This window comes from Ovis canadensis, chromosome 4 (assembly GCF_042477335.2).
Source record: "Ovis canadensis isolate MfBH-ARS-UI-01 breed Bighorn chromosome 4, ARS-UI_OviCan_v2, whole genome shotgun sequence".
NCBI lineage: Eukaryota > Metazoa > Chordata > Mammalia > Artiodactyla > Bovidae > Ovis > Ovis canadensis.
The window spans coordinates 65342730-65364250 of NC_091248.1; the positions used below are offsets into that span (position 1 = coordinate 65342730).

Below are 21521 nucleotides of genomic sequence, written 5' to 3' on the forward strand. Positions count from 1 at the left end.
ACCTGGAGTGGATTATAAGAATCCTAGGTAGGGAGGAAAAAAACAAAATTAGCCTAAGTTCTCAGCTAGCTCAGAATCAGTTTGTTCTCTCTAGTTTTTAGAGCTATTATGGATTCTAAATTTATATCACATACTCTTAGTCAAATGTATGTACAAAATACATTCTGAAGTCCATATATTTGACTAAGCTATGTTAAGATCTAGTCTATCTATCTCTGTCTATGTTTCTTTGAATAGTTTATATGGCTGAGAATAAGCTGTGTACAAAGCTGTTCCTGATTAACCTTTTTTCTTCCAGCTGGAAATTCTTAATCAGAAAGCTTTATTTCAAAGGAGCAAAGCTAGTCACTAGCACTACTCAGTACTAACACTACCGATGTTTGTGCTTAGTCGCTTCAGTTGAGTCTAACTCTTTGCAACCCTGTGGACTATAGCCTGCCAGGCTTCTCTGTCCATGTGATTCTCCAGGCAAACGTACTAGAGTGGGTTGCCATCTCCTACTCCAGGGGATCTTCTTGACCCAGGAATCAAACCCACTTCTCCTATGTCTCCTGTGTTGGCAGGAGGGCTCTTTACCACTAGCGCCACCTGGGAAACCCTGATGTGCATTTAAACTAATTCATAAAGAATTCATTGTTTATTGTGCACTTAGCTCAGTACTCATGATAAACATGAGGAGGGCCCCACTCCAGGGTTCTTGCCTGGAGAATCCCAGCGACAGGGGAGCCTGGTGGGCTGCTGTCTATGGGGTCACACAGAGTCAGACACGACTGAAGTGACTTAGCAGCAGCAGCAGGAGGAGAGAGAGGCATTTTTAAGCAAATAACAGTGTTAAGGTGGAATCACAGGTGTTCAGCTGAGAGCTCTATACAAAAGACATTGGTGGCACAGAAAGAAAGGATTGGGCATTGGGGCAGGGGTGGTCACGAAAGCTTTACAGAGAGAGACGAACTCGAAACTCGGTCTCACTGGAAAAATACTTCAGCAGCTGTCTACACAGTGCTGTGAAACAGCATGGTGAACTGAAGGCCTTGTGAATAGTTTTGTGGTTGGAACTTGCTTTAAAAGGTACCCAGGATTGGTTTCATTTATTTATTTTTGTCTGTGCTTGGTCTTCAACCACTCGGGGTTTTCTCTAGTTGCAGTGAGCAGGGGCTACTCTCGCTGCTGAGCACAGGCTCGGTAGTTGCAATGCATGGGCTTCATGTTGCTCTGTGGCATGTGGGATCTTCCTGGAAGGACTGAACCTGGGTCTTCTGCACTGGCAGGTAGATTCTTTGTCACTGAGCTACCAGGGTAGCTCACTACCCTGGATTTGTTTTAAGCAGATATGATAAGACGCAGACATGGCAATGACTGCCATGATGGAAGAAATTTTTTATACTTAGATCCTGAGAAATAGAAGGCACAGCATAGCCGTGAAGGGCCATGTGGGGAAGCACCAGAGTCAGTCTGAGGCAAGGGAGCAAGAGGGGCAGAAAGTCTTTATTATGGTTTCTGTGGGAAGGAATGTATAAGGTGAGGAAAGCAGGCTTAGTGTTGAGTAGTCTGAATAATTTCAAAAAGCTCCAGGAAATAGGGACTGCCACTTGTTGTCCAAACCTGTTCCTGGAGTGATTAGAGTGGGGGATAGTAGGTTTATTAATGAGGGAGGGTTTGATAAAGGAGGTGATAAAGGTGGGGAGGGGTGGGGTTTGGGCTGCAGATTGGTTGGTTTGCACAGGAAAGTCACATTTGCAAATAGTCATTTGCTCTTTGTACAAACTAGCCCTGAGAGGAACAATCTTCCCCTTATCAATGACTTAGATGTTAGGACAGCAAGAATACTGAAAATACGGATATATAGTTAACACAGAGCTTAGGAGATGAAGGGAAAGAAAGTGGGCAATGGAATATGAAAAATGAGAAGAGAGAGAGAACACGGGTCAGCTCATGGAAGACTTTGATGAGGTTTGGGCTTAACTGTTAAGTAATGAAGAGTTCTTGACAGCTCTTGAGCAATACAGTGATATCTTTGACCTGCATTTCCAGGTAATCATTTTGGTCAGCAAAGAGAAAGACTGATACTGATTGGTGAGATATCACCACTGGAGATGTGGAGACCAAGCAGGAGACCATTGCAAGTGTTGGTGAGAAAGATGACAAGCAGCTTGAGTAAGAAAGAGGTGGCTAGGATGGTGTTGCTATTTAGTCGCTACGTCATGTCTGGCTGCTATGCGACCCCATAGGCTGTACCCCACCAGGCTTCTCTGTCTGTGGGATTTTCCAGGTAAGAATACTGGAGTGGGTTGTCATTTCCTTCTCTAGGGGATCTTCCTGACCCAGGGATCAAACCCAAGTCTCCTGCATTGGCCTGTGGATTCTTTACCACTGAGCCATAAAGAACCCGCCTGTCAATGCAGGAGAAGCAGGCTCCATCCCTGGGTCAGGAAGATGCCCTGGAGAAGGAAATGGCAGCCCACTCCAGTATTGTTGTCTGAATAATCCCATGCACAGAGGACCCTGACAGGCTACAGTCCACAGGGTCTTAAAAGAGGCGGACATCAGTTAGTAACTAAACAGCAACAATGTTAGGTCTTGACTGACCCCGTGGGAACGAAAGGGATGCAATTACCTGTTGATAGTCAGGTTGCAGGTGAACTGTGGTGATGCCATAACCAGAGCAGGGTGTGGTAAGAGGTGCTTGGTGGAGAAGATGAAGACTTCAGTTTGATCCTTACCAATTGTTCTGGGTTTGAAAGACCCAGGGTAAATTTTTTAGTGGCAGTGGAATTTAAGAGTCTGTGAGAAGTAGGTTTTTCAGCCACAAAAAATGCTGGGTCCTAGCTCCCCTACCAGGAATTGAACTCACGCCCCTGCAGTGGAAGTGTGGAGTTAACCACTGGGCCGCCAGGGAAGTCCTACAAGAAACTGTACTGTTCACAGAGTACTGTTTGTAGCAATTTAGAGATGAAAGGATTTGGAGAGGAAAAGCAAGGCATAGATAGACTACAGAAAAGAAGTGGGAAAAATAAATAGTTTCCTTTGAGAAAGACTGTAAGGGAGGGAATAGAACTTTGAGAGTACTAAGGGAAAAAAATGATCTCCAGCATGAAGAAGAAAGCAAGGCTCGCCAGTCTAGGTTCGATGCAGGATACAGGATGCTTGGGGCTGGTGCACTGGGATGACCCAGAGGGATGGTATGGGAAGGGAGGTGGGAGGGGGGTTCAGGATTGGGAACACGTGTACACCCGTGGCAGATTCATGTTGATGTACGGCAAAGCCAATACAATGTTGTAAAGTAAAAAAATAATAAAAACTTTTTAAAAATTGATGCTTTTGAACTGTGGTGTTGGAGAAAGCTTTGAGAGTCCCTTGGCCTGCAAGGAGATCCAACCAGTCCATCCTAAAGGAGATCAGTCCTGGGTGTTCATTGGAAGGACTGATGCTGAAGCTGAAACTCCAATACTTTGGCTACCTGATGAAAAAAACTGACTTATTTGAAAAGACCCTGATGCTGGGAAAGATTGAAGACAGGGGGAGAAGGGGAAGACAAAGGATGAGATGGTTGGATGGCCTCACTGACTCTATGGACGTGAGTTTGAGCAAGCTCCAAGAGTTGGTGATTGACAGGGAAGCCTGGTGTGCTTCAGTTCTTGAGGTCGCAAAGAACTGGACATGACTGAGCGACTGAACTAAACTGAAGTGTGACATTGTTCCTTTTTTCTTCAATCAGTGCCTGTGCTGTGTTGGATGCAATTTCTCTGTTGGGTGGTAGGCTTCTAAGTGACCTCATGGGCAGCTTAATAGCTTTCAACTCACCTTCAACTCTTTAAAATCTCAGTCCAACTCACTGTCATCTGCCCTGTGCTCCAACTCAGTAACACCTATAAATCCTTCATTTGGAAATGAGAAAAAAAAAAAAAAAGAAAGAAAGAAAGAAAGCAAGGCTGAGAGCCGTGAGGGGATGAGGATGGGTTAGGAGCACAGAGAAGGTTTGGAATATCTGCCATGGAACCAGAGACTCATGGTGCATAGGCCTCCTCCGAGCTGTTATCATTCACTGAACCTCTAGTAGCCTTGACTCCTTGGGCCCAGGTGAGTTTGGAGACTTCAAATGTATATTGGCTTTAAAATAGGCTGTTAATACTTCAGCACAGCTCAGCCTCCTGAGAGACACAGATGGCAGATTCTGGGTGGAGCCATGCTGACAGTACTGAGAACTAATGGTCTGAAAAAACAGAAGCATCTGGAGAAACTTGAGCTCTGCCCTGGATGGAGAGGAAAAGGGGTGAAGGCTACTGGAGCCAAAGATGTTAGGACATTGTGAGCTCTGACCCTTCTGCTCATCCACACAATTTAGGGCCTCCTGGATGATGGCAAAGTTCTCAGTGAAGAGGGGCACTAAAATCATTGAGAAGTCATTTTATGTTTTATCTTTCTCCAAGTGTTGGAATTTAAAATGAAAGTGCCCTGTTATTGTTCAGTCATTAAGTTGTATCTGACTTGTGGTGACCCCCTGGACTGCTATATGCCAGGCTTCCCTGTCCTTCACTATCAAAGTTTGCTCAAGTTCATGTCCATTGAGTCGGTGATGCTACCTGAAAGTGTCCTAAGTGACACATATTTCATCCACAGTTAGAATTATACCTTACCTTACCCTATAAAAAAAAAAAAGCTTACATTTTGAAACATCATTAGCCTTTTCCTAGCCCATAGGATTCTTTGACCATTTGGTAATCTAGGCTGTTCATTTGCAAAAGGTAGTTTAAATATTGGAGAAGGCAATGGCATCCCACTGCAGTAATCTTGCCTGGAAAATCCCATGGACGGAGGAGCCTGATAGGCTGCAGTCCATGGGGTCGCAAGCTCCTGTTACCTTCTTGTGAAACAAAAACAATGACTGCTTTCTCAGTTTATTTCCTGAGGGGGTCAAGCAGCCTCCAGAGTCACTGAGCCAGCAAGGAGTGGTTCTGATGCTGCTGGCGTGGCTTTGTGCTAAAGGGAGAATGAAGCAGGTGCTGTTGGAAAGCCGTCAGCAGTTTTAGTGACTCTGATGCTTCCCTGGGCCCTTTCTCCTCCAAATAATGCATCAGCTCTGAGGACAGCATTCTTCCCAGTGGCTATATACTTCGAGTTTTAATTCTTTACTCTTATTTTCAAATCTAGTTCTTGAAGGGGAAGAAAAGAATAGGAATGCTAGATGCAAAATTTGTTTCACTGTGTCTTTGTCCTTTCCCTCAGATGTGGGTGCACAGGCTTATTAATTGTAGGGTAGGTTCTTAATGTATCGTAGTGCTGATGATTGACCTTAGAAGACATCCATCAAGCATTTGCTCTTGGCCTCCTAGCATGACCTTGACTCAGTAGAGTCATAGCAAAACCCTTATAACAGATCACTGTTCTTCCATTATTATCTTCCTGGACATAAGTGAATTTGATTGCCTGTTTTATATGCCATATGTGTTCTTTGTGTGTTTAAAAAAAATCTGTTGTTTGTAAGGGCCATTTGAACATTGAGAAATAGTAATATTAAGACTGGTACTAAGTCAACTTCAAAAAGAATTATTTTAGAAATGGGCTATGAACATCTTTTCTTGCATAAATTGATGTTCTGGTCATTTTGGTAGATTTTTCTGTTGGTACAGTTGTTTATATGTAATGGAGGGGAACTGTCGTGGATGCTAGGCTTAATCTCAAGTGCATGTTATCATTTACTTCTCAAACACAGCTATGAGTATCCATGTGCCTGGTACCAATATTTAAAAATAGACTATACAGGCAAAGCCGTCCGTGTGTCTACTGTCAAGCGTGAGGATATTTTAGAGGGATCTCCTAAATGCACGGCTGTACTGGGTCAGCTCAGACAACTGTCATGATGCCTCAGATGCTCTGAAGGCTCCTGTCTTATAAATTCTGGTGCTTAGTAAGGTTGGTCAGTTTGAAGGTAGGATGGCTATGACCAGTGCTGTGGCTGTGATTCCTACTGGGGGCATTTACTAAAGCACAGAGACAGGTAAATACCCAGATCCTTTCCTGTTGGTTAGCAGCAGTGGTTGAACGAGTGTGTGTGGAAGCCTGTTCCTAGTCCTGTTGCTTGTAGGGATGTGTGTCTTCCGGGAGGTTCATAGCATCATCTGATGTTGTAGTCATCATCAGATGAGAATGCTTGTCTTCAGCATGAATGATAGTGTTGTCTGCTCTGGCTGAGGGGCTGTGACCACAGGCTTTAGTTCTGCTTGAACAGCACTTCTGTCCAACTGATCAGACTTTAAGAACTGACATGTTTTCTGCAGAGGGGGAATGACCTTAATCCCATCCTAACTTTGTTATTGTTACTGTCCTTGTGTTCTCCAGGAACACTAATAGGAGACTAAGGATATTAAAGGACGGAAGCAGTTGCCTTCAGTAGCGGCTCTGGGATAGAGGGAGCGGTAATGGCAGGGTCCTGGCCTCCTTCCTGCAGCAGATTCTAGCAAGCGCTGTTGTGTGCCACCTAGAAGGAGTATATCTAGCCTGAGGCCCCAGACGCTTTCAGACCGAAGCTCACTTTCACTGAGAAAGTGGGTGGCAGAGCTTGGAGAAGAAAAAATGGATTCTTAGAAGAATAGGCTTTAAAAATAATAGTTCAGGTTTACTCTTCTCAGAAATTGATCACAGCCCCTCATAAATCATGTTGGAGACTCAGGAAATGATTGCCATTCGTCTTGGCCTAACCTCCTTTGGAGGAGACGCCGTACTCTCACTGTTTCATAATGCCTAGCACATGTTTACAGCGTTCTGTAATTTACTCTCTATTACAGACTATTTAAGAAACTCTACTCTCTCTCCTTTTTGCCCACAAAGCAGAATAAAGAAGACAGGGGCTGCTGATTGCTAGAGGAAAATGGCCTATGCATAGACGTTGCCTAATGAATTCTCAGTGAATAAATGATGTAAAGCAGAAAGAAAAATCTAGCAGAAACATAAGTAGTTGAACATTTTCACGATGTGAGTTACCACAAACCTGCGATAAATGACCTATTCAACTTTATATTAGTAATACCAAACAACCTGTGCACCACAGTTAGTAGTGTATAAAGTATTTTCACAGCTATTCTTGCATCAAATACAGTGCAGAAAGATGAAATTGTGTGGTCTGAAATGGATTCTTATCCTCTTCCTGCCAGTGAAACTTCTCCTGCTGAGATATGCCTGTCCCTTGAATAAGATAAGCTCTTCCCCTCACGTTTTGCCTGCTAGATCCCTGACTCTGACTTAAGAGAAACTAGGAGTGTCTGACCCAAAGTTTGCACATCTGCCACCATCTCAGAGGCACCCCACACCATCTTTCACTGCAGGCATCTGAGGAACTTGCCCTCCAGGGACTCTGCTCTCTCCCAGGGCTGCCCAGAGATCAGTGTAGTGAGCCACGTTTTCTGGTTTGCTGCAAGAAGTAGCAGAAGGTACTTTCTTTTAGATTGGGAAACATTTAATGGTGGTCAGATTACTGACGGAGTTTGAATGAAGACTGCTTTCAAATTGTCGACATTCCGTTTCCCTTGATGGCTGCTGATATGGAGTGAGTCATCTTCAGCTGGTAGAAGGTGAGAATGCTGAGGCCTTTCTGTTTATGTTTTCCAGATGCTCAGCAGGGCTTGCATCAGTGAATTGCTCTCAGTGACCAAGGCTGGATCCACTGGGAGGTGGGAGGGGATGCAGCCTCGGGAGCACATTGTCACCGTCATTCCCTCTTTATGTCTTGGGGAATTTTATTTTTAACTGCACCAGCTTACGTTTCCTGCAGCTATAAAAGGGACCATATTTTAAATTTTTAATTGCAATCTCTGCCCACAGAAATTATCTGTTGTATTGTCCCTAGGAGACAACACTGCCTTTCTTTCTTGGTATTTCACTTTTTAAATTTTTTTGCAAGGGTAAGCTTATGTTTACACTGTTCCCATACCCACCACTATTTGCACATTTCTTCACCTGAATCACAAATAAGTAGGCATTTCTGGAATTACCATATTGGTAAACTATGTTATTCCAAAAATAATGAAATCTTTCAAGTAAGCTACCTTCCTTTCTCTTGAGGTTGGTCTCTTTTTGTTTGTTTGGATAACTACTTGTATGTTCATTTTAGACAAGGCGTTTAATGCTGGTTTTGTTTTTCTTATTATGAGTCCAAAGTTCTAGCTGATTGAAGCCAAATCAGAAAATGCTTCAGTGCAGTCATGATAGTGTGAATAACGTGCAAACAGGAGAAAAACCTGTTTGAGAATTTTCAAAACAGGAATTCGGTCCAGCAAACATGAAGGAGAATAACTGCCAAATTCCTGCCAGTGTGCTTGGTACAGAAATATTCAGTCCCCAGAAGTGGTCACTGCTTCTCTGGATAGTCTCCGACCACTCTACAGAAGTCTTATTTGCAAATGCTTTAATATCTATGATTGAGTACAATTTTATGTTTTTTTAATCATCAGAAACATATTTTCTGACAGATGTTCCTCTAAGCAGTGTTTTCCAGCAGCTGCTGTTTTGCTAGTTCACTGTACAGTAACAAATTTTGATAGGTTTTTTGATGGGGTTATATATTTTATTGGAAAAATTCTTTCAATTTATTTAGTATCTAGAAACTTTAGAAAACTTAAAGATACGATTTACAGCTTCAACAAATGAATGGCTAGTATACATTTGTTACTGTAAGGCTACAAATAGAATCTTTACATGTTGACATCTAAATTTACCCTGAGAGTAGAAAAATGCATCCATTAATGAGGGCAAAGCTTATCAAGTTAATGCCTAAACAGTATCTTCTCGCTGTAAATGTGGTGTTTGAGAACACATCATTGAACTTACATTAGAACCAATTTCATGTATTAAAGAGTGGTATTGAAATAGGATTCTATTGTATTTTGTTCTGGGTCTTTGTATTTTGCACTGTAATCTTTTAAAAATATCTCAGAGGACTGTATTATCTATGCCTTCTCTATTGCTGGAATGTCACATTCGTATGCCTTTAAGTGTTGGATGGTGAGTTCATTTCCATCAACTGACATGATAAGTCGCTTTTGCTGCATGTGTAGCATCTCATGAGCACACCCTCAGTACACACCCTCAGTGCCTAGAATAATGGACCCTTAGGAGCACAGGACTTTTGCCTTAAGGATTATGATGCAATTGAAGAGGCAGAATAGTTCTAAAGGTGTGAATGCACAGATCACAATCACCCAATGTACTAGAAGCTTGGTAAATGTCTTGGAGCTATAACTAACATGGTGACTTGACTTGGTACTGGCCTCTGACTTCTAACTTCTCATTTCTCTAAGGAGATAGGCTAAAGGATACAAAAATAAGCAAAAACTTGCAAGCTAGAAAGAATGTTATTATTAGTAAAATGGCATACATCAAAGGTGTCTCAGACCATAAAGAGTCTGCCTGCAGTGTGGGAGACCCAGGTTTGATCCCTGGGTCAGGAAGATCCTTGGAGAAGGAATGGCAACCCACTCCAGTATTCTTGCTGGAAAATCCCGTGGACGGAGGAGCCTGGCAGGCTACAGTCCACGGGGTCTCAGAGTTGGACACGATTGAGTGACTTCACTTCTTCACTTCACTTCATTATTTATTACACACACGCTATCTTCCATACACCGAGCCAAGTGCCTTCCCTGCGTTATTTCATTTAATCCTTCAAAAAAACAGTGACAACTTCCTGGGTTAGGTATGCTCTTATGAAACCAGAGAAGACCCAAGGGAGTAAAGTAGCCCGCCTGAGTGTGTGTACCTTGATCGCTGAGCCCATTGTCAACAGATGCACTCCCCATAACCTGAAAAATAAAGAATATCTGCTCCGTAGAATGTTGAGATGAAGGAGGACTGACTCACTTCCTGGGTCCCTGTGATGCCCTCTCAGGAAGTGGACCTGTAACTTGGAAAGAGCCAACCCACTCCTACCTCCTAGGATCTGGGGAGGTGAGGGCAGGCTAGGGGATAAGTAGGGAGTTGCCAATTGAAATCCCTTCTGTGACACAAAGGAGAAGTGTCAGAAAGCAGGATTGCTGCAACAACCAGGGAGCTATCTGGGCGTCCAGGCTACTGCCTGATATTCCTTCAGGACCGAGGATGCCAAAGACATGCCTAGGGAACAAGTTCAGCTGAAGAGACTCCTTGTCCTTAACACGCAGGGTGGGGGCCACGCAACAGGAGCCCTCTCGCGCGGGGGCTGTCACTCTTCTCAGCTGAAGGCAGCGTTGCAGTGTAAGCTTGCACCCGTCTGCTCACTGCTCCCCATATTCAAGTAGAATTTTAATAGCAGTTCAGATGGAGAGTAAAGATATTCAGGGAGCTTCTACCTACCTGCTGATGGTTAAAAACCAGATCTGGGTTGACTCCTACTGATCCAAAATGGAGTCAGCAGATACTAGGAAGAAAAAGAGAAAAATCTCTAAGGCCTATGAAGAGTTTTGCAGCACAGAACAAGGAAAATAACACTTGAAATGCAAAGTAACAACCTCCATCTGACAAAAATTAACATGAGAAGTAAATTTTAGAAAGTATTTTAGAGAGCATCTGCTTTGTGTCTTAAAATTCAAGGAAATACAGGCTCTGAAATTAGACTGAATGGTGGGTAAGCCAGATTGTGATGGAGAGACAACTGCTACAAAGCTACGGGGAAGAACTCTCAGAATGGAGCCTGTATCTTGGAGGCTGGAGAGAGTCCTGGCTGCACCTCTTCTAGCCGCACAACCCTGGACAAGCCCCTTGCCCACTCAGTGCTTCATTGTTCTTATCTATAGTGTGAAGACAGCAGTACCTACCTAATATGGTTGTCATGAGAATTTAAAATGTACTAGGGAAATGAAAATATATGTTAGAAGTGAGAGGGGGAAAAAATTGGCACTATAAAAAAAAAAAAAAAACTGAATCCATGACAAGTTTTGGATTTCCCAGAACCTGTAGGAAGGGATTAAAGGAACAAAATAGAAATGAAGATACATGTGTGTGGAGCACAGAGAGTGGAGATCTGCTGGAGAAAAATTGATGCTCCTCAAAAAGGGTCAGCAGTAAAAAAAAAAAAAAAGTCTCCAACTGCATGCAGGAGACGCAGGTTCAGTCCCTGGGTCAGGAAGATCTCCTGAAGGAGGAAAAGGCAACCCACTCCAGTGTTCTTGCCTGGAAAATCCCATGGACAGAGGAGCCTGGCAGGCTGCAGCCCGTAGGGTTGCAGAGAGGTGGACATGGCTAAGCATGCATGCATGCAGAGAGACTAGAACAAATGAGATGGATGGCCGTAACCAAGATGTAGCCGAGTCTCTAGATGAAAAAGCCACATGCCAGGAACATGCCAGCCAACACCAGGAATAATCTTAAATGTTATTTCTTAATTTTAAGGATGGAGAAAGAATGGACTTAATCAGGCAGAAAAACAGGAGGCTTACCTGAAAGGGAGAAAGTCCACCTTGGCTTTGGACTTGCTCCTGTATACTGTTGGATACGGAAGGAATCTTAGGATGGCCCCTTGAGAATGTTTTTACCCAATGTAAATGTAGGAAGGAAGTAGAAATCATCTTAAGACTAGTACAGATAGAAAGCATTCCCATCCAAAAGCAGCTTGAAAAGTAAGTGACCTAGAGATCTACCTAGTAGAGAATAAGCATAAAATATTAAGTTTTGAAATAATGGTAGAAAAATGTAGAGATAAGCAAGAAATTGGTTATTCTTATCCTTGACTGGGGCATCAGCATACTTAGGAGAATCTGGGTAGACTTACTGAATGTGTTGGGCCAAAACTGAGTGTTTGCAGAGTTATATAGATGATTCTGACGAGCAGCTAGGACTAAGAACTACTGCTCTAGCAATTTTAATCAGTGTATGTACTATACAGAGATAATTAGAAAAGTGGGGATAGTTCCAAAGATTTGTCCCAAGTATCTTTTTATTCTCAAAGTTATTTTTTTTTATTCTTTTTTTTTTAATTTTAAAATCTTTAATTCTTACATGCATTCCCAAACATGAACCCCCCTCCCACCTCCCTCCCCAAAACATCTCTCTGGGTCATCCCCATGCACCAGCCCCAAGCATGCTGCATCCTGCGTCAGACATAGACTGGCGATTCAATTCACATGATAGTATACATGTTAGAATGCCATTCTCCCAAATCATCCCACCCTCTCCCTCTCCCTCTGAGTCCAAAAGTCCGTTATACACATCTGTGTCTCTTTCCCTGTCCTGCATACAGGGTCGTCATTGCCATCTTCCTAAATTCCATATATATGTGTTAGTATACTGTATTGGTGTTTTTCTTTCTGGCTTACTTCACTCTGTATAATCGGCTCCAGTTTCATCCATCTCATCAGAACTGATTCAAATGAATTATTCTCAAAGTTAGGCTAATCAATTTGAAAATAGAAAACTGTAAGATATAAAAGCCAATTTTAATAAATGAAAAGATGCTTTCCATGGCAAGAGTTAATTTTATGAAAAAAGCCCTCTATTTTCAAGTGTGTTTCTAATTTATACATAATTTCAATCAAAGTTATCATTGTTTTACTTTGTAGAAGTTTATACGTCTCAATCTCATCTGGGAGAATAAACTGTTAGCATAACAAAGAAATTTTTAGAAACATATTGTGAAGGAGGCTTGTTCTTTTGGTGGGTTGCATTAAATAATACAAATTAAAACTTTTGTACTGGAGAATTATGGATAGAAAGATAAATGAAATAAAATATATTTTTTAAAAGTATTTTAAAATACTTTAAATATTTTAAATACTTTAAAAGTATTTTATATTTTAAAATATATATATAAACAAGACCCAGTATTACAAAAGTAAGGCAATTCATAATAATAAAAGGATTTGTTGTTCACTTGCTCTGTCGTGTCCAACTCTTTGTGATCCCATGGACTGTATGTAGCCTGCCAGGCTCCTCTGACCATGGAATTATCCAGGCACGCATACTGGAGTGGGTTGCCATTTTCTTCTTCAATATAACTGATAACGTACCTCAAAATACATGAAGCAAAAATTGACAGAATTCAAGAGAGAAGGAGAATTTCATAATCACAATAGGTTTTAATATCTCTCAGGGAAAATTCCAAATATATGTAAAGTGTTGGACAAAAAGAAGCTTCTGTGTGACAAAGAATCGCAAAATTGGAAAATGAATGGCATTAAAATACAGCATCAAAATATTTGAAATATAGCTAAAACCATGTTTATAGGAAAATTGAGAGCTTTAAGTGCTTGTATTAAAAAGGAGAAAGATATACAAATCGGTGGTCTGAGATCCTACTTTAAGAAACTACAAGGAGGAGAGCAAAATAAACATAAGTAGAAGGAAAATGTTTTGTTGCTAAACAGCAATAATTAGAAAAGTGCAAGATAGGCAATAGAAAATTAATAAAGCTAAAAACTGGCTTATTGAAAAAAATCAACAAAATTGACTTATTCCTGATTAAAATGAGCAAGAACAAGAGAACACAAATAACTAATTTTTGTTCTTGTTCAGTCGCTCATCCATGTCCGACTCTTTACGATCTCATGGACTGTAGCATGCTAGGCTTCCCTGTACATCAAAAACTCCCAGAGCTTACTCAGACTCATGTCCATTGAGTCCATAATGCCATCCAACCATCTCATCCACTGTTGTCCCCTTCTCCTCCTCATGCCTTCAATCTTTCCCAGCATCAGGCCCTTTTCCAAAGAGTCCGTCCTTCTCATCAGGTGGCCAAAGAATTGGAGCTTCAGCATCAGTCCTTCCAATAAAAATTCAGGACTGATTTCCTTTAGGATGGACTGGTTGGATGTCCTTGCAAGTCCAAGGGACTCTCGAGTCTTTTCCAACACCACAATTCAAAAACATCAAATTCTTCAGCACTCATCCTTCTTTATGGTCCAACTCTCACATCCACACATGACTACTAGGTAAAATATAGCTTTGTCTAGGTTGGTCTTAGCTTTCCTTCCAAGGAGCAAGAGTCTTTTAATTTCATGGCTGCAGTCACTATCTGCAGTGGTTTTGGAGTCCAAGAAAATAAAATCTGTCACTATTTCCATTGTTTATTTGCCATAAAGTGACGGGACTGGATGCCATGATCTTTGTTTTTTGAAAGTTAAGTTTTAAGCCAGCTGTTTCACTCTCCTTTCTCATCCTCATCAAGAGGCTCTTTAGTTCCTCTTCACTTTCTGCCATGAGGGTGGTGTCATGTGCATATCTGAGGTTATTGATACTTTTCACAGTAATCTTGATTCCAGCTTGTGCTTCATCCAGCCCGGCATTTCACATGATATACTTTGCATATAAGTTAAATAATCAGGGTGACAGTATACAGCCTTGACATACTCTTTTCCCAGTTTGGAACCAGTCTGTTGTTCCATGTCCAATTCTAACTGTTGCTTCTTGACCTGCATACAGATTTCTCTGGAGGCATGTAAGGTGATCTGGTGTTCGCATCTCTTTAAGAATTTTCCACAGTTTGTTGTGATCCCCACAAAGATTTTAGTATAGTCAATGAAGCAGATTTTTTTTTTCAATTCTCTTGCTTTTTCTATGATCCAATGGAAGTTGGCAATTTGATCTCTGGTTTCTCTGGCTTTTCTAAAACCAGCTTGAACATCTGGAAGTTCTTGATTCACGTACTGCTGAAGCCCTAACTTGGAGAATTTTGAGCATTACTTTGCTAGCGTGTGAGATGAGTGCAACTGTGCATTAGTTTGAATGTTCTTTGGAATTGCCCTTCTTTGGTATAGTAATGAAAACTGACCTTTTCCAGTCCTGTGGCCACTGCCGAGTTTTCCAAATTTGCTGGCATATTGAGTGCAACACTTTGACAGCATCATCTTTTAGGATTTGACATAGTTCAACTGGAATTCCATCACGTCCAGTTGCTTTGTTTGTAGTGATGCTTCCTAAGGCCGACTTCCTTCACCAATATTAGGAATGAAAAGAAGTATTATCACTACAGATCCTACAGACATTAAAGTGATAGTAAGTGAATACTGTGAAAAACTTCAATAGCCTGAGAGGAATTGGTCACATTTCTTGAAAAATAGAACTTACGAAGTTGATATAGGAAGAAATAAAATTCCAAATGGCCATATATCTGTTTTTATAATTCATTATCAAAAACCTTCCCCTAAAAACAACTCCAAGCTCAATTGGTTGCACTAATATATACAAAACTTTTCAGAAAATGCAGAAGGGAGCATCATGGCCCAAATCATTTTTTTTTGCAATTGTTGTTGTTCAGTCACTAAGTCATGTCTGACTCTTTGCAACCCCATGGACTGCAGCACACCAGGCTTCCCTGTCCATCACCAACTCCCAGAGCTTGCTCAAACTTATGTCCATTGAGTCAGTGATGCCATCCAACCATCTCATCCTCTGTCCTCCCCTTCTCCTTCTGCCTTCAGTCTTTCCCAACATCAGAGTCTTTTCCAGTGAGTCAGCTCTTCTCCGCAGGTGGCCAAAGGATTGGAACTTCAGCTTCAGCATAAGTCCTTCCAGTGAATATTCAGGATTGATTTCCTTTAGGATGGACTGGTTTGATCTCCTTTGTATCCTAGGGACCCTCAAGAGTCTTCTCCAGCATCACAGTCCAAAAGCATCAATTATTCGGCACATAGCCTTCTTTATGGTCCAACTTCCAGAGATCTGTACGTGATTGCTGCACAAAACCGCAGCTTTGACTATACAGACCTTTGTCCACAGTGTGATGTCTCTGCTTTTTAATATGCTGTCTAGGTTTGTCATAGCTTGTCTTCCAAAGAGCAGGTGTTTTTAATTTCATGTCTGCCATCACCATCTGCAGTGATTCTGGAGCCCAAGAAAAGAAAATCTGCCACTGTTTCCACTTTTTCTGCATCTATTTGCCATGAAGTGACAGGACCAAATGTTATGATCTTCATTTTTTGAATGTTGAATTTTAAGCCAGCTTTTTTACTCTCCTCTTTCACCTTCATCAAGAGGCTCTTTATTTCCTCTTTGTTTTCTGCCTTTAAAGTGGTATTATCTGCATATCTGAGGTTGTTGGTATTTTGCCCAGCAATCTCGATTCCAGCTTGTAAATCATCTAGCCCAGCATTTTGCATGATATACTCTGCATATAAGTTAAATAAGATTAGAAGTACCGTAATCCTCAAACTGACAAAGTTTTAAAAAATAAAGAAGGAAAATATGGACCAATCTCTCTCATAACTGTAGACACAAAATCACTACTGCTGATGGGAATAAAATTGGCAGACTCCTCACTACAGAGGAATTTGGTAATGTATTTCAAGAAGTCTTCATTATGGTGAGCTATAGTACCTCTATGCCCACTTTCTGGAGAGATTTTTTTTTTTTTATCACAAATGGATGTTGGATTTTGTCAGAAGCTTTTTATGCATCTATTGAAATGGTCATATGGTTTTTATTTAATCTATTGATGAGGGATATCACTTTAGTCCATTTGCAGATATTGAAAAATCCTTTCATATGAAAATGGTTTTATCTTTTAACCCAGTAATTCTATCTCAGTGAATTTAATATTCCCACATTTTACCTGCAGGTATGTTAGAACAGTTGAAAGTAAAGTAAGTGATAAACTAAGTTTTTTTTTTTTAGTATATAAGGATTCATATGTGCAATACTATTAAATATTGATACAGATCATTGAAATAGGGACTGTTTAGCAAACTAAATGAGAAAGTATACTTGAAACATACTCCCTTAAGTCCTTGATAACTGTGTTTGGTATTAAGTATATACTTGTAAAATATAAATTGTCGAGTACCAGGAAAACTTAATAGTGACTACTTTCTGGTAATTGAATCATGGATCTTTTTGTTCATTTTTTTTCCTTTTATGATATTTTCCAAAGTTTAGCAAACTGTATTTTAAATCAAAATGTAGAGTATGTCAAGTATGTTTATGGGTTTGGATAAGCACACTTTGTTGTTGTTGTTGTTGTTGTCTTTTCTATTAACTTGAGTAATAATGCCTCTTTATAAAATTTAAAATTGTTTTTTGATATGGAAGTTTTACAAGTCATTGTGCATGACTAATCCCCGTAATAGAACCATTATTTCTGCGGCCTTCAATAAATAATTGGTATACATGGGTTTTAAACTGGTAGCTCATTGTTGGAGACGTAAAAGGCATGGTTTTAACTGTCTAACAGTAGTAGATAATCTGCCTGCCAGTGCAGGAGATCCAGGAGACCCTGGTTCGTTCCCTGGGTGGGGAAGATCCCCTGGAGTAGGAAATGACAACCCACTCCAGTGTTCTTGCCTGGAGAATCCCATGGACAGAGGAGTCAGGCAGGCTATATAGTCCATGGTGTCGCAAAGACTTGGACACAGCTGATCAAACACACAGAGGTAAAGATACAGCAGTTCGCAGCAATTAACTACCCAGGGCAGAGTTGGCAGGTTGGTTCATCTGTGCTCCAGTTCTGATTGATGGATGGTGACTGCCTGGAGAGATGTATTAAGATAAATAGGATTTAGCCTGGATTCGGCTTAAAGTGTGTTGAGAGTGTAATAATGTCTTCTCTAAGCAAGAGAGCAGAACAATGAGGCATGATGTGCCATTCTTGACCTAGTTAGGGAGTAAAGGTAATCTTATTTTTACAGTTGAATGTGGGCCGTATTTCTAGCTGAGATGAACACTGATGGGTGTTTGCAAGGTGGTTAAGTGGCAGGCAGGGTTAAAATAAGGACTGACAGATTACTTCCTGCTCTGGTTTCTATGAAATTAAACCATTTCACAGATACTGTTAGAATGGTCTACTTTCCTGTGAGAAAATAGGTCATTTATTGAAGTATGACTTCCAGATTTTAACTTCAGGCACCAGGTAAATCTAAGTCACTCATAATATATGGTTCACAATATTCATTATGTATATAACTGGCATGACAGTTCCTGCACATCCAGATTATTTTGTCCTTGAGCAGGTAGGATGTTGTGGCAGCTCCATGACATCCTCCTCCTGCCTTGCAGGAAGTCATGACACTCCTTGCATTCCTGTGTCCCATGTATGTCTCGCCACATATCAGCGATGTTTGAAATGTGCTCACTGGACTGAATTACTCAGACTTTTTGACATTCTTTACTCCAGGAAGTTACATTTTGTTTCTGGCTAGTGAATTTTTTAAGCCTTTGTAATCACTGAAAGGCAATGAATGTTGTTCTCCAAAAGACTGCAGCTTTCACATAGTTGTTCCACCTTCTGCAGTCCACTCAAGTACTATGTATGCGTGTGTGTGTATTCACATGCACACACACTGTGTATGAATGTGTAAACTCCTAGAATGACATTTATTTGCGAGTAGGATTTTTTTCCCTTCTTAGAAGAGCACTTAATTTTTTTTTTTTTTTAAACTTGGTCTACTGGAACTCCTTACCACTAAGATAGAGATTTGGAGCTAGATAGATAAATTCTTATGTTGGCTGCTTGGAAAAAAATTCCATCCCTCTTGATATTGAATAATAGCATTTCAGGGTTTGAGGGGAGTGTAGCAGTTTAGAAGCAGACGGCCTTCCTAAGTTTTGAGACTTTGCACCCACCCCATTTCTACCATTTGAGCCATGTTTGAAACACTGCCAGACAGATTTCACTCCAATCCAGTGCAGCCTATTATTACTTCGGAACAGCTTTGGCCCTTAAACATTCCTTTTTATAATGGCAATAATTCTATTCCTTGAGAATAATGAAAATAAATACTTCTGTAAAGATGAAATGACTTCAGATATTGAAAGAATGTTATCATGCTTCTGTAAGTCTTTTAAGCATTCCTGTTTTCTTTTTCTATTCAGTTCTATCTTCAGGTCCTTTTTGTATTGATCATTCTTTAAATATTTCACCCAAAAGTGAGCTCAGTAGTCCAGAAATTGTTTAGTTATGACTCGTAGACCTTTTCTGTTAATTAATGAAGCCTGATGTGGAGTCTGGATTTGGGGTGTGGAGGGGCAGTGTTCATTTCTTGGTTCACTCCTTGAAGGTAGTTGTTGATTGAAGGCCCAAGTGGTTTTCATACTTGTTTCAGCGTTTCTGCTCAAGAACTGACTCATATTAATTCCTGTGAAAGTCCATCTAATCAGACTGGACTCATCGTTTGAATCATCCCTTGTACTTTGGTATCTTTGGCACCCTTGGAGGTGGCCTCTGCCTTGTGTAGGCTGGAGCCGAAGACCGAATTCCTCTGCAGTCTTCTTGCAGTTAGATCTGTATTAATGCTAGTGGGTTTTGGTTGTTGTTTTTTTTGGTTTTTTTTTGTTTTTAGTTTTCAGATACTCAGTGCCTTTTGATAATATGCTTTTGGGGGAAAGCTATTTAGGAACCATTTTTCTTATTGGATTGTATTTTGCACTTATGTAGTACTCTCTGAAGAATGAATCTGGAGGGAAAAAAATGCTTACATTTGGTTACATTATGTTGGTGTATGGTCAGCAACTGTGAAAGTACATATAGAGCATATGAAAAACTGTTAATTACTTAGAATATTGTCATATTTTTGTCTTTCGAACTTCATTAATATTTCTTTGTATTGATCTGAACAATGTTGTAAGCAGTAATTTTTGAAGCCCTTTCTACTATTCCAGAATACTCTAGTCATAAATTACAAAATGCTTCAGAGTAGTCTTTGAAGTAATACTACCTGGGTTGAATACTAGCTCCTATAGAAATGACCTTGGGAGAGGAAGTTAATCTTTCTCAGCCTTAGTCTGCTTGTCTATAAAATGTGAATTTAAAAAGTGGCTATCTCCTGAACTTAATTTTAGGAGAAAATGAATGGGAAACATCTTGCAATAAAAAATAAACTCTTAGTAAAATTTACCTTTTATTAATACTTTTTAATGTTACAAAATCATTCCAGCTTTTCAAAACACAAAATAATATGATGTTTGTCAATATGTTCTAAAATTAATTGGTGATATGTTGTAATTGTGACCTACAATTCAAGTTTTTAGGGTTTTTTTTTCCCTAAAAGGATTATATACTGTAGAAAAAGCTGAATAGCTAAAGTACTTTTCCTTTTATTTTTGCTAATTGAGTCCACCCTACTTCAGTTGATCTTACAGAACAATGAAAGCCAGAAGTAGGAACTCTGTACGTCAGATCCTCCATTAATAATGGCCATGTTTTTATTTCTTGCTTGCAACTTTCTCAGGATTCTATATAGCTTCAGATTCTGATAAAATTATGTTTTTATTTATTAGTGCATCAGTGGTTTAAGAGTTTGAGTCTGTTTTTATAATTATAGTTAGCATGTGGCTTCATAATGACTCATTTCCCTGAAATGCATTTCATTCTCAAGTAATTCTGATGCATAATCCAAGAAGTTATCTGCACATTCAGCTGTTCCTTTTTTTAGGGAAAGGCCTCTTCAAACTCAGTATTATACACATTTCAAGTCCTTTTTTATTATACAGTATCCTTAAATGTTCATACTTTTATATTGTTGATCTGCCCTTATTAAAAGTAATGTGGTATATTCAAGATTAAGAACTCTGTTACAAAGAAAGATGTACTAAAAAAGGTATACTTCTTACAATAATGTTAAAAGAAATACTTCCATAGTTGAAAAATGAGAACCCCTGCTTAAATGTAAGTTTCAGCAGGGGACCTATAATAATAAATATGGATGCTAAAATGAGGACCGAGATGCCAGATTTTCAGAAGAAACTTGAAGTCCACCTTTGACTTTTAAACTCCTTACCCACATTGAGGGTATAAAAAAATGTAATTGTTGGAGATTCAAGAGAGAAAGGATTTTTATCAAGGGGCGTTTCTCTGGAGAGAATGCTGTGCATCCCTTCATCTCAGGAAGAAGTCATTTTAATTGGTTGTTAAAATGTAAGTTTCTGCTGGTAAGGCCAGTTTACTGAACCATTCAGGTAGAGTGCTCCTGTTCCCCTCACTTCCATCTTCATCTTCATCCTTTATCTCTGGTCCCTTCCAATCTGGAGAGGATGAAAATGACTAGGAAAGACAGGGAGAAAACTGAATGAAAGAAGACAGGTTTTCTTAAACACTTCCTTCCCAGGTGGTGCAGATCCTAGCTGGGGAAGAGAAGCCATCATACCACTGAAGTTGGATATTCTAAAAACCAAACTGAGATTTTTATGTTTTAAAGTGACTATAGGTATTATATCAGATAAAAATGATTAGAAAAACCATGGGGATTATCCCAAGTGTTCACTCAGGGGTGGAAGATGAATCACCACATTGAATAAAAATTAAGAGAAGAGTTAGGATAAAATGAAATTGCTTTTATAATTGCATCTCTAAAATAATACTTATTTCGTGCATTGGTTATATAATTGAATCTGAAGAATCTAGAAATACCAAATGTTTTTTGACTTACAAACCACTTTGATTTTTTAAGTTTAAAATAATCCTCTGAAAGATAGCTTAAATTTTATCGTGAATTGGACTTTTCTTAAATTATATTTTCTAATCTAATTTGGTAATAGGAAAACAAATGTTAGGTTTTCTCACTTGTCATTTGCATTCGTGTTTATCTGCTTGTTGGCTTGCTGATAGTGGTCTTAAAATGGAAAAGTTGAGTTGGTCA

The 21521-nt window shown here is 40.0% G+C and overlaps 1 protein-coding gene across 3 annotated transcripts in view; it reads left to right on the plus strand.

Moving 5' to 3' along the window:
* Window positions 1-21521, plus strand: part of CTTNBP2 (cortactin binding protein 2) — a 173322-nt gene that overhangs the window by 44200 nt on the left and 107601 nt on the right. The gene's annotated exons all lie outside the window — the stretch shown is intronic.